Below are 15197 nucleotides of genomic sequence, written 5' to 3'. Positions count from 1 at the left end.
CAAAAATACAAAAAATATTATATCTATCAGATCTCACTCTCGTAAGTGACCGTGAAGCGATTGACAACCCCTAATCACGTTGGTTGCGAGTAGCTATCGCTTTGTGCAGGTACGAGGGACTTGAGCGTGGGCTCCTACTGGATTGATACCTTGGTTCTCAAAAACTAATGGAAATACTTACTCTAGCTGCTGCATCATCCCTTCCTCTTCAGGGAAAACCAACACAAGAAGGATTTCTGGCGCCATTGCCGGGGAGTCTACGCAAAAAGTCAGCATACCAAGTACCCATCACAATCCCTATCTCTCGCATTACATTATTTGCCATTTGCCTCTCATTTTCCTCTCCCCCCAATTCACCCTTGCCGTTTTATTCGCCTCTCTCTCTATCCTCCCTCTCTATTTGCCTCTTTTTGCCCGCTTGCTTTTTGTTTGCTTGTGTGTTAGATTGCTTGTTTGTCGCGATGGCTCAAGATACTACTAAATTGTGTGACTTCACCAATACCAATAATAATGATTTCCTTAGCACTCTGATTTCCCTCTTACCGACGCTGAATCTTGTGAAATTAATACTGCTTTGTTGAATCTTGTTATGAAAGATCAATTCGCCGGCCTTCCTAGTGAAGATGCCGCTACTCATCTGAATAGCTTCGTTGATTTATGTGATATGCAAAAGAAAAAAGATGTCAATAATGATGTCGTTAAATTGAAGCTATTTCCTTTTTCGCTTAGAGATCGTGCTAAAGCTTGGTTTTCGTCTTTGCCTAAGAATAGTATTGATTCATGGAACAAGTGCAAAGATGCTTTTATCTCTAAGTATTTTCCTCCCGCTAAGATCATCTCTCTTAGAAACGATATTATGAACTTTAAACAACTTGATCATGAACATGTTGCACAAGCTTGGGAGAGAATGAAATTAATGATATGTAATTGCCCTACTCATGGTTTGAATTTGTGGATGATTATACAAATTTTTTATGCCGGATTGAATTTTGCTTCTAGAAATCTTTTAGATTCGGCAGCGGGAGGCACTTTTATGGAAATCACTTTAGGAGATGCTACTAAACTCCTAGATAATATTATGGTTAATTATTCTCAATGGCATACTGAAGATCTTCTAATAAAAAGGTGCATGCGATAGAAGAAATTAATGTGTTGAGTGGAAAGATGGACGAACTTATGAAATTATTTGCTACTAAGAGTATTTCTTCTGATCCTAATGGTATGCCTTTGTCTACTTTGATTGAGAATAACAATGAATCTATGGATGTGAATTTTGTTGGTAGAAATAATTTTGGTAACAATGCTTATAGAGGGAATTTTAATCCTAGGCCATATCCTAGTAATCCTTCTAATAATTATGGGAATTCCTACAACAACTCTTATTGAAATTATAATAAGATGCCCTCTCAATTTGAGACTAGTGTTAAAGAGTTTATGAATTCACAAAAGAATTTTAATGCTTTGCTTGAGGAGAAATTGCTTAAAGTTGATGATTTGGCTAGAAACATTGGTAGAATTTCTCTTGAGGTTGATTCTTTAAAGCTTAGATCTATTCCTCCTAAGCTTGATATCAATGAGTCTCTCAAAGCCATGAGAATTTCCATTGATGAGTGCAAGGAAAGAACCGCTAGGATGCGTGCTTCCAAAGATGCCTTTATTAAAGCGTGTTCCTCCAATACCTATGAAAATCAAGATGAAGATCTAAAAGTTATTGATGTGTCCCCTATTAAATCTTTATTTTGCAATATGAATCTTGATGAAACTGAATATGATCTTCCTTTACCTAGAAGGCGTTCTAAAAATTCGGAGTATTTAGATCTTAATGATGAAATTGATGAAAGTGGGATTGAAAGAAATAAAAATCTAGATGATGCTAAACCCGCTATATTGGATTTCAAGGAATTTAATTATGAAAGTTGCTCTTCAATTGATTGTATTTCCTTGTTGCAATCCGTGCTAAATTCTCCACATGCTTATAGTCAAAATAAAGCCTTCACCGAACATATTGTTGATGCCTTGATGCAATCTTATGAAGAAAAACTTGAGTTGAAAGTTTCTATCCCGAGAAAACTCTATGATGAGTGGGAACCAACTATTAAAAATAAAATTAAAGATCATGAGTTCTATGCTTTGTGTGATTTGGGTGCTAGTGTCTCTACTATTCCCAAAATTTTGTGTGATTTACTAGATTTCCGTAATTTTGATGATTGCTCTCTAAACTTGCATCTTGCGGATTCCACTATTAAGAAGCCTATGGGAAGGATTAATGATTTTCTTATTGTTGCAAATAGGAATTATGTGCCCGTAGATTTCATTGTTCTTGATATAGATTGCAATCCTTCTTGCCCTATTATTCTTGGTAGACCTTTCCTTAGAACGGTTGGTGCGATTATTGATATGAAGGAAGGGAATATTAGATTTCAATTTCCATTAAAAAGGGCATGGAACACTTTCCAAGAAAGAAAATAAGATTACCATATGAAACTATCATGAGAGCCACTTATGGATTGCCTACCAAAGATGGCAATACCTAGATCTATCCTCGCTTTTATGCCTAGCTAGGGGCGTTAAGCGATAACGCTTGTTGGGAGGCAACCCAATTTTATTTTTATTCCTTGCCTTTTGCTCCTTCTTAGTAATAAATAAATTATTTAGCCTCTGTTTTGGTTGTGTTTTTTTTGTTTAATTAGTGTTTGTGCCAAGTAGAACTGTTGGGAAGACTTGGGGAAAGTCTTGTTGAACTTGCTGTAAAAAACAGAAACTTTAGCGCTCACGAGAACTGCTGTAATTTTTATTTGAAGAGTGATATTTAGTTAATTATTTTTGCAGATGATTAATAGATACATTCCTCACGTCCAGCAATTTATTTTAGAATTTTTGGGGTTCCAGATCTTGCGCTAGCTACAGATTACTACAGACTGTTCTGTTTTTGACAGATTCTGTTTTTCGTGTGTTGTTTGCTTATTTTGATGAATCTATGGCTAGTAAAATAGTTTATAATCCATAGAGAAGTTGGAATACATTAGGTTTAACACCAATATAAATAAATAATGAGTTCATTACAGTACCTTGAAGTGGTCTTTTGTTTTCTTTCGCTAACGGAGCTCGCGAGTTTTCTATTTTGAGTTTTGTGTTGTGAAGTTTTCAAGTTTTGGGTGAATTCTTTTGATGGATCATGGAACAAGGAGTGGCAAGAGCCTAAGCTTCGGGATGCCCATGGCACCCCCAAGATAATCCAAGGACATCAAAAAGTCAAAGCTTGGGGATGCCCCGGAAGGCACCCCCTCTTTCGTCCACTTCCATCGGTAATTTACTTGGAGCTATATTTTTATTCACCAACATGATATGTGTTTTGCTTGGAGCGTCTTTTATTATTTGTGTCTTTGTGTCTTAGTATGCCACCATCATCCTTGCTGTACACACCTTTTGAGAGAGCCATACATGAATTAAAATTTGATAGAATACTCTATGTGCTTCACTTATATCTTTTGAGCTAGATAATTTTGCTCTATGTGCTTCACTTATATCTTTTGAGCGTAGTAGTTTTGCTCTATGTGCTTCACTTATATCTTTTGAGTGTTATAATTTTTCTCTATGTGCTTCACTTAGATCTTTTAGAGCACGGTAGTGGATTTGTTTTAAAGAAACTATTGATCTCTCATGCTTCACTTAAATTATTTTGAGAGTCTCTTAATAGCATGGTAATTTGCTTAATAATAATATGCTTGGTATTCAAGATTTGTGAAACTTTCTTTTGAGTGTGTTGAATACTAAGAAAATATTGAATCATGATAATTATTTTGAGATATGGAGGTGATAATATTAAAGTCATGCTAGTTGAGTAGTTGTGAATTTAAAGAATACCTGTGTTAAGGTTTGTGATTCCCGTAGCATGCACATATGGTGAACCGTTATGTAACGAAGTCGGAGCATGATTTATTTGTTGATTTTCTTCCTTATGAGTGGCGGTCGGGGACGAGCGATGGTCTTTTCCTACCAATCTATCCCCCTAGGAGCATGTGCGTAATACTTTGCTTTGATAACTTCTAGATTTTTGCAATAAGTATATGATTTCTTTATGACTAATGTTGAGTCCATGGATTATACGCACTCTCACCCTTCCACCTTTGCAAGCCTCCCTAATACCGCGCACCTTTTGCCGGTATCATACACCTACCATATACCTTCCTCAAAACAGCCACCATACCTACCTATTATGGCATTTCCATAGCCATTCCGAGATATATTGCCATGCAACTTTCCACCATCTAGTTCATCATGACACATTCATCATTGTCATATTGCTTAGCATGATCATGTAGTTTACATAGTATTTGTGGCAAAGCCACCGTTCATAATATTCTCATACTTGTCACTCTTGATTCATTGCATATCCCGGTACACCGCCGGAGGCATCCATATAGAGTCATACTTTATTTTAGAATCGAGTTGTAATCATTGAGTTATAATAAATAAAAGTGTGATGATCATCATTCAATAGAGCATTGCCCCAAATAAAAAAAAGGCCAAAGAAAAAAAAGAAGGCCCAAAAAAAGGGGCAATGCTACTATCTTTTTTCCACACTTGTGCTTCAAAGTAGCACCATGATATAGCGAGTCTCATATATTGTGCTTCAAAGTAGCACCATGTTCTTCATATAGAGAGTCTCATATGTTGTCACTTCCATATACTAGTGGGAATTTTTCATTATAGAACTTGGCTTGTATATTCCAATAATGGGCTTCCTCAAATTGCAATAGGTCTTCGTGAGCAAGCAAGTTGGATGCACGCCCACTAGTTTATTTTGTTGAGCTTTCATACATTTATAGCTCTAGTGCATCCGTTGCATGGCAATCCCTACTCACTCACATTGATATCTATTGATGGGCATCTCCATAGCCCGTTGATACGCCAAGTTGATGTGAGACTATCTTCCCCTCCTTTTTGTCTTCTCCACCACCACCATTCTATTCCACCTATAGTGCTATATCCATGGCTCACGCTCATTTATTGCGTGAAGATTGAAAAAGTTTTGAAAAAGTTAGTATGAGACAATTGCTTGGCTTGTCATCGGGGTTGTGCATGATTTAAATATTTTGTGTGGTGAAGATGGAGCATAGCCAGACTATATGATTTTGTAGGGATAACTTTCTTTTGCCATGTTATTTTGAGAAGACATAATTGCTTTGTTAGTATGCTTGAAGTATTATTATTTTTATGTCAATATAAACTTTTGTCTTGAATCTTTCTAATCTGAATATAAATACCACAATTAAGAAGATTTGCATTGAAATTATGCCAAGTAGCACTCCGCATCAAAAATTCTCTTTTTATCATTTACCTACTCGAGGACGAGCAGGAATTAAGCTTGGGGATGCCTGATACGTCTCCAACGTATCTATAATTTTTCATTGCTCCATGCTATATTATCTACTGTTTTGGACTATATTGGGCTTTATTTTCCACTTTTCTATTATTTTTGGGACTAACCTATTAACTGGAGGCCCAGCCCAGAATTGCTGTTTTTTTGCCTATTTCGGTGTTTCGGATAAAAGGAATATCAAACAGAGTCCAAACGGAATAAAATCTTCGGGAACGTGATTTTCTCACCGAACGTGATCCGGGAGACTTGGACCCTACTCCAAGGAACAAAAGAGGCGGTCATGAGGGTGCGGGGCGACCCCCCTGCCTCGTGGGCCCCTCGTTGCTCCTCCGGCATACTTCTTCCTCCTATATATACACACATACCCCCAAACAATCAGAACAGGAGCCAAAAACCTAATTCCACCGCCGCAACTTTCTGTATCCACGAGATCCCATCTTGGGGCCTGTTGAGCCAATGGATTCTGCTGGCAGGCTATTGAGCCAATGCCGAGCTGGTCCTTTGAGTTTGAGTGGGAGGTATTTGATGGCGTGTAGATCGTCACCGCGGGCCATGTGGATGTGCAGGAGGAAGTCCTCGATCCATACCGCATGATCTGTTGTGCCGTCATATGATTCGATATTTACGGGTTTGAAACCCTCTGGGATTTGGTGATCCATTACTTCGTCTGTGAAGCATAGGGGGTGTGCAGCACCTCTGTACTGGGCTATATCACAATGCAGCTCAAATGAGTCTTGTCCGCTGTGTTCGGCCCGGCTGGACTTACTTTTACTGTATCCGACGTGACGGTTATCGTCTCCCATAGTGGCCCGCCCGTCCGATCCGTAGATCGATCTTGCGTGTTTTGCTTTGTCCTCCAATACGCCGCGTAAGTCTGGCATATTTCCCCATGTCCTGACATTTTTATTTGAGTGACGTCGGGGTGCGGGCTGAGCTTTTGGCTGAAATGCCTCTCTGTCGCGGCCACGAGGTGTCTGATCAGCCGCGTCATACGCTGGAGATGTAGGGTTTGGTGCTTCCTCCTACAGTTGGGGTAGTGATACGTCTCCAACGTATCCATAATTTTTGATTGCTCCATGCTATATTATCTACTGTTTTGGACTATATTGGGCTTTATTTTCCACTTTTATATTATTTTTGGGACTAACCTATTAACCTGAGGCCCAGCCCAGAATTGCTGTTTTTTTTGCCTATTTTAGTGTTTCAGATAAATGGAATATCAAACGGAGTCCAAATGGAATAAAATCTTCGGGAACGTGATTTTCTCACCGAACGTGATCCAGGAGACTTGGACCCTGCTCCAAGGAACAAAAGAGGCGGTCACGAGGGTGGGGGGCGCCCCCCCTAGGGCGCGCCCCCTGCCTCGTGGGCCCCTCGTTGCTCCTCCGGCGTACTTCTTCCTCCTATATATACACACGTACCCCCAAACGATCAGAACAGGAGCCAAATACCTAATTCCACCGCCGCAACTTTCTGTATCCACGAGATCCCATCTTGGGGCCTGTTCCGGAGCTCCACCGAAAGAGGGCCATCATCACGGAGGGCTTCTACATCATCCTAGCCCCTCCATGAAGTGTGAGTAGTTTACCTCAGACCTTCGGGTCCATAGTTAGTAGCTAGATGGCTTCTTCTCTCTCTTTGAATCTCAATACAAAGTTCTCCCCTCTCTTGTGGAGATCTATTCGATGTAATCTTCTTTTTGCGGTGTGTTTGTTGAGACCGATGAATTGTGGGTTTATGATCAAGTCTATCTATGAATAATATTTGAATCTTCTCTGAATTCTTTTATGTATGATTGGTTATCTTTGCAAGTCTCTTCGAATTATCCGTTTGGTTTGCCCTACTAGATTGGTAGTTCATGCCATGGGAGAAGTGCTTAGCTTTGGGTCTGATCTTGCGGTGTCCTTACCCAGTGACAGAAGGGGCAGCAAGGCACGTATTGTATCGTTTCCATCGAGGATAACAAGATGGGGTTTATTTCATATTGCATGAATTTATCTCTCTACATCATGTCATCTTGCTTAAGGCGTTACTCTGTTCTTAACTTAATACTCTAGATGCATGCTAGACAGCGGTCGATGAGTGGAGTAATAGTAGTAGATGCAGAATCATTTCGATCTACTTGTCACGGATGTGATGCCTATATACATGATCATGCCTAGATATTCTCATAACTATGCTCAATTCTGTCAATTGCTCAACAGTAATTTGTTCACCCACCGTAGAATACTTATGCTCTTGAGAGAAGCCACTAGTGAAACCTATGGCCCCAGGGTCTATTCTCATCATATCAATCTCCATCACTTTAATCTTGCTTTGATTTTTATTTTGCTTTTACTTTTTACTTTGCATCTTTATACCAAAAATACCAAAAATATTATATCTATCAGATCTCACTCTCTTAAGTTACCGTGAAGGGATTGACAACCCCTAATCGCGTTGGTTGCGAGTAGCTATCGCTTTGTGTAGGTATGAGGGAGTTGAGCGTGGGCTCCTACTGGATTGATACCTTGGTTCTCAAAAACTGAGGGAAATACTTACGCTACTCTGCTGCATCATCCCTTCCTCTTCGGGGAAAACCAGCGCAAGCTCAAGATGTAGCAGGTAGCAACCTGCACTTTGGGTAACACTTGGAGGGGCGTTCAAGTTTATATTCCTCGGCCGCAAGGACTTCGGTCCATCTGTCGGCTAGCAAATCTTGATCAGCTTGAAGCTGTTGTTGCTTTTTCTTAAAGCTATTTGTCGTGGCTATAAGCCGGCGCTTGAAGCGCTCTTGTTCGACGGGATCCTCAGGCACGACGAATTCGTCATCGTCGAGGCTTGCCTCGTCTTCGGAGGGAGGCATGTAATTATCATCCTCCGCCTCTCCATATGCCACTCTCTCGGGAGGGCTGGCTTCTCCATCCTCCTGCTCTAAATCTTGCTGGAGGGGATTGTTGTCGTCTTCGGCACTGTCCGGAGTGCTATTATCTCCTGTGCCGGTGTCACCGCTTTTTCTTTGGCGAGACTTAGAGCGGCGCCGCTGACGTCGCTGCTTGGGTTGCTTCTTGGAGGGGTCATCCTCCGTTGTCTCGTCGCCATTGCCTTCTTGGGTGTGTCCACCATGTATATATCATATGATGAGGTGGCTGTCCAGTGCCTTGTGGGCATTGGTTCCTCTTCGTCTCCCGCATCATCGTCCATACCGTCGATGTCTTCGGAGTCGAAGTCAAGCATGTCGGTTAAGTCGTCGACAGTGGCTACTAAGTGGGTGGTGGGTGGGCGGCCAATTTCTTCGTCATCCGCATCCTAATCCTGCCGGACATAGTTTGGCCAGGACTCTCCTGACAAGGAGAGAGACCTTAATGAGTTCAGTATGTCGCCGAAGGGCGAGTGCTGAAAAATATCCGCGGAGGTAAACTCCATGATCGGCGCCCAGTCGGATTCGATAGGCACGGGTGCAGGCGGTTCGGAGTCCGTGGCCGGGGAGGAATCCGGTAGTTCGGCGTCACGGCTCCCGTGAAGGGTAAGGTCAATACTCGGCTCGATCGCTAATGAGAGTGCTGCCTCCATGGCGGGGTCTATCCACCCGTCCATGGATGGCGCAACTAGCTCCGAATTGAGGGTCGGAGCGGTTGCCGGCGCGATCTCCTGGACACTGTCCGATGGCAAAGTTAAATCATGCTCATCGTGACTGTGTGGCGCACTAAACAGGGGCTCGAATCCGTCGAAGATCAAGTCTCCGCGGATATCAGCTGTGTAGTTTAAGCTTCCAAACCTGACCTAGTGGCCAGGGGCGTAACTCTCGATCTGCTCCAGATGGCCAAGCGAGTTGGCCCGCAGTGCGAAGCCGCCGAACACAAAGAAATGTCCGGGGAGAAAAGTCTCACCCTGAACTGCATCGCTATCAATGATTGAAGGATCCATCAAGCCTAATGATGATGACACAGAGGAACTCTCAATGAAAGCACCAATGTCGGTGCCAAAACCGGCGGATCTTGGGTAGGGGGTCCCAAACCATGCGTCTAAGACGGATGGTAATAGGAGGCAGGGGACACGATGTTTTACCCAGGTTTGGGCCCTCTTGATGGAGGTAAAACCCTACGTCTTGCTTGATTATTCTTGATAATATGAGTAGTACGAGAGTTGATCTACCACGAGATCGGAGAGGCTAAACCCTAGAAGCTAGCCTATGGTGTTATTGTCTGTTGTCCTACGGACTAAAACCCTCCGGTTTATATAGATACCGGAGGAGGCTAGGGTTACACAAGGTCGGTTACAAAGGAGGAGATATACATATCCGTATTTCCTAGCTTGCCTTCCACGCCAAGTAGAGTCCCATCTGGACACGGGATGAAGTCTTCAATCTTGTATCTTCATAGTCCAACAATCCGGCCAAAGGATATAGTCCGGCTGTCCGGAGACCCCCTAATCCACGACTCCCTCAAATAGGAAAACATAGCAAATGATATGACATGCATCTCAATTCCTATAGAGGAAGACATGTCATTTGATGCATGGGATATGAATTTTTCCATTGAATCTAGGCTGATGTTTTTTTCCTTTGAAATGTGAAGGATTGAATCCTATCCTACACAGGAATAGGGATTCATTCCCACAAACCAAAGGGCTTCAAAGAAAATTTTCCTATAAAGTTCTTATCCTTTACAATTCCTACAAAATTCCTATGAACCAAAGAAGGCCTTAGATGATGGTGTAAACTGTCAGTGGGATCTAGCATAATTATGATGAAATTTGACTTTTTTTGTGGTAGAGCATTTTAATTTGATGCATTTTTCTATGGCACGCATTGTAGGTGCTCATCTAAGCACTTGCTCACCAGTTGCATGCTTGGGAACTTGGGGTTGTGCAGCTTAAACACGGCCACATGTTTTGACTCACTCCCAAATAGGTTGCAACTACAACATATCAACCACGTGACCATGCAAACTTTCAGCTTGTGAGACGACTAATTGCAAACTAATGAGATTTTTAATTTGTAGGACTCTAGTGGCTTCACCAAATTTAACCTCATCCTGGACTGGGCGCTTTGCTGCTTTGGCAAAGTTTAAAGTCAAAGCCTAGATAGAAAAGATGGTATTCATGACTAGTACAACATTAGCTCCTTTAACCACTTCTCTCCTTTGCCACCAGATATACCAAGCTCCTACATCAATGATTTCCTTCCAACCCATGTGGCCAAAACCCAGATAGCGAGTATCCAGACTAGTTAGAATTTACGCCATTTCTGAGCCTGACTTGTCTAGCCGAACCATTGAATATATCATTTCATGTACCCTCAACAACTTCCATGCCTCCTTGGGCCGCTTACAAGTGAACATGAGATGTTTGATATCGTCCGTGCCCCACCTGCAAATACGACACTCACTAGTTGATGTGGTGATTCACAAGTACAGATAAATCTGGAGTTGTTCCATGGAGCGCACGTCACAAGATCTTTACTCCGCTAGGAATTTGCAATCTCCACATCACCTCCCATACTGGGTTTGGTACTGATCCACTCTTCTCATCTTTCCTTCCAATTATACCTCCAAATTGATGATGACATTTAGTATAATACATTGATCGTACAGAGAGCGTCCCATATTTTGCCATGTTCCATGCAACAAAGGCATCTACTATACCCGGGACAATAGTTTTTCTAAAAATTCCTATTGAGTCCACGGGATTGAACATGTAAGAGGTCAACTCCTCATCCCAACCGCTAGTGAGTGGGTTAATTAACTTCTCTATAGTGGCCAGAAGAATATTGTTTCTCAGTGTTATCACTTTCCTTGATGGACTGAATGGGATCCAATGATCTTCCCAAATTTTGATATTAGCACCATTGTCTACTCTCCATATATGGCCCCTTTTAAAAGTTTGTATCCCAGCCAATATACTCTGCCTCGTGTTGTCTATGGTCTTGATCCACCCCCATTGGCCGCACAGGTGGTATTCTTATAATTTTTTAGTTGGTTAATTAGTTGTATCTACCAAATCTTGTTGACGTGTGTGGAGGAAATATGCCCTAGAGGCAATAATAAAGTTGTTATTTTATATTTCCGTATATCATGATAAATGTTTCTTATTCATGCTAGAATTGTATTAACTGGAAACTTGATACATGTGTGGATACATAGGCAAAACACCGTGTCCCTAGTAAGCCTCTACTACAATAACTCGTTAATCAAAGATGGTTAAGTTTCCTAACCATAGACATGTGTTGTCATTTGATGAACGGGATCACATCATTAGGAGAATGATGTGATGGACAAGACCCATCCATTAGCTTAGCATAATGATCGTTCAGTTTTATTGCTATAGCTTTATTGATGTCATATACATATTCCTTTGACAATGAGATTTTGCAACTCCCGGATACCGGAGGGATGCCTTGTGTGATATCAAACATCACAACGTAACTGGGTGATTATAAAGATGCTCTATAGGTATCTCCGAAGGTGTTTGTTGAGTTGGCATAGATCGAGATTAGGATTTGTCACTCCGAGTATCGAAGAGGTATCTCTGGGCCCTCTCGGTAATGCACTGATGGAAATATTCCCTAGAGGCAATGATAAAGTTATTATTTTATTTCCTTATATCATGATAAATGTTTATTATTCATGCTAGAATTGTATTAACCAGAAACTTGATACATGTGTGAATACATAGACAAAACAAAGTGTCCCTAGTATGCCTCTACTAGACTAGCTCGTTAATCAAAGATGGTTAAGTTTCCTGACCATAGACATGTGTTCTCATTTGGTGAACGTGATCAAATCATTAGAGAATGATGTGATGGACAAGACCCATCCGTTAGCTTAGCATTATGATCGTTGAGTTTTATTGCTATTACTTTCTTCATGACTTATACATGTTCATCTCACTATGAGATTATGCAACTCCCGAATACCGGAGGAACACCTTGTGTGCTATCAAACATCACAACGTAACTGGGTGATTATAAATATGCTCTGCAGGTGTCTCTGAAGGTGTTTGTTGAGTTGGCATATATCGAGATTAGGATTTGTCACTCCGTGTATCGGAGAGGTAAGGGTGATGCTCATTGCTACCTCTTGAGCACTGCATTGGTTTTCCCTTGAAGAGGAAAGGGTGATGCAGTAAAGCAGCGTAAGTATTTCCCTCAGTTTTTGAGAACCAAGGTATCAATCCAGTAGGAGACCACGCGCGAGTCACCTCGTACCTACACAAACAAATAAGAACCTCGCAACCAATGCGATAAAGGGGTTACCAATCCCTTCATGACCACTTGCAAGAGTGAGATCTGATAGAGATGATAATAATAAGATAAATATTTTTGGTATTTTTATGATATAGATTGAAAGTAAAGGTTACAAAATAAAATAGATTGAAAACTTATATGATGGAGAATAGACCCGGGGCCATAGGTTTCACTAGTGGCTTCTCTCAAGATAGCATAAGTATTACGGTGGGTGAACAAATTACTGTCGAGCAATTGATAGAAAAGCGAATAATTATGAAAATATCTAGGCATGATCATGTATATAGGCATCACGTCTGTGACAAGTAGACCGAAACGATTCTGCATCTACTACTATTACTCCACACATCGATCGCTATCCAGCATGCATCTAGAGTATTAAGTTCATAAGAATAGAGTAACACCTTAAGCAAGATGACATGATGTAGAGGGATAAACTCATGCAATATGATGTAGACCCCATCTTTTTATCCTCAATGGCAACAATACAATACGTGTCGTTTCCCTTTCTGTCACTGGGATCGAGCACCGCAAGATTGAACACAAAGCTAAGCACTTCTCCCATTGCAAGAAAGATCAATCTAGTAGGCCAAACCAAACTGATAATTCAAGGAGACTTGCAAAGATAAACCAATCATACATAAAAGAATTCAGACAAGATTCAAATATTGTTCATAGATAGACTTGATCGTAAACCCACAATTCATCGGATCTCGACAAACACACCGCAAAAGAAGATTACATCGAATAGATCTCCAAGAGAGTCGAGGAGAACTTTGTATTGAGATCCAAAGAGAGAGAAGAAGCCATCTAGCTACTAGCTATGGACCCGAAGATCTGAAGTAAACTACTCACACATCATCAGAGGGGCCATGGAGTTGATGTAGAGGCCCTCCGTGATCGATGCCCCCTCCGGCGGAGCTCCGGAAAAGGCCCCAAGATGGGATCTCTTGGGTACAAAAGGTTGTGGCGGTGGAAATAGGGTTTCGTGGTGCTCTTTGATGTTTGCGGGGTATATGGATATATATAGGAGGAAGAAGTAGGTCGGTGGAGCAATGAGGGGCCCATGTTTGGACTCCGTTTGATATTCTTTTTCGGCGAAACACTAAAATAGGCAAAAAAACAGCAATTTGGGTTGGGCCTCCGGTTAATAGGTTAGTCCCAAAAATAATATAGAAGTGTAGAAACAAGCCCATTAACATCCAAAATAGATAATACAATAGCATGGAGCAATCAAAAATTATAGATACATTGGAGACGTATCAAGCATCCCCAAGCTTAATTCCTGCTCGTCCTCGCGTAGGTAAATGATAAAGAAAGAATTTTTGATGTGGAATGCTTCCTAACATATTTCTCAATGTAATTTTTCTTTATAGTGGCATGAATGTTCAGATCCGAAACATTCAAGATAAAATTTTAATGTTTACATAGAAATAATAATACTTCAAGCATACTAACTAAGCAATCATGTCTTCTCAAAATAACATGGCCAAAGAAAGTTATCCCTACAAAACCATATAGTCTGGCTATGCTCTATCTTCATCACACAAAATATTAAATCATGCACAACCCCGATGACAAGCCAATCAATTGTTTCATACTTTTGATATTCTCAAACTTTTTCAATCTTCATGCAATATATGAGCGTGAGCCATGGATATAGCACTATGGTGGAATAGAATGGTGGTTGTGGAGAAGACAAAAAGGAGAAGATAGTCTCACATCAACTAGGCGTATCAACAGGCTATGGAGATGCTCATTAATAGATATCAATGTGAGTGAGTAGGGATTGCCATGCAACAGATGCACTAGAGCTATAAGTGTATGAAAGCTCAACAAAAGAAACTAAGTGGGTGTGCATCCAACTTGCTTGCTCATGAAGACCTAGGGCAATTTGAGGAAGCCCATCATTGGAATATACAAGCCAAGTTCTATAATGTAAAATTCCCACTAGTTTATGAAAGTGACAACATAGGAGACTCTCTATCATGAAGATCATGGTGCTACTTTGAAGCACAAGTGTGGAAAAAGGATAGTAACATTGTCCCTTCTCTCTTTTCTCTCATTTTTTATATTTTTTTATTTGGGCCTTCTTAATTTTTTTTTCTTTTGGCCTCTTTCTCTCTTTTTTCATTTTTTTATGTTTCGTCTGGAGTCTCATCCCGACTTGTGGGGGAATCATAGTCTCCATCATCCTTTCCTCACTGGGACAATGCTCTAATAATGATCATCACACTTGTTTTTACTTACAACTCAATAATTACAACTCAATACTTAGAACAAAATATGACTCTATGTGAATGCCTCCGGCGGTGTACCGGGATAAGCAATGAATCAAGAGTGGCATGTATGGAAAATTATGAACGGTGGCTTTGCCACAAATACGATGTCAACCACATGATCATGCATGGCAATATGACAATGATGAAGCGTGTCACAATAACGGAACGGTGGAAAGTTGCATGGCAATATATCTCGGAATGGCTATGGAAATGCCATAATAGGTAGGTATCGTGGCTGTTTTGAGGAAGGTATATGGTGGGTTTATGATACTGGCGAAAGTTGCGCGGTACTAGAGAGGCTAGCAAA

Source organism: Triticum urartu, chromosome 7A, assembly GCF_056163025.1.
Source record: "Triticum urartu cultivar PI428250 chromosome 7A, HENAU_Tu73, whole genome shotgun sequence".
In the NCBI taxonomy this organism is placed as follows: Eukaryota; Viridiplantae; Streptophyta; class Magnoliopsida; order Poales; family Poaceae; genus Triticum; species Triticum urartu.
The sequence above is the reverse complement of the archived record's forward strand: the minus strand, read 5'-3'. Positions refer to the sequence as shown.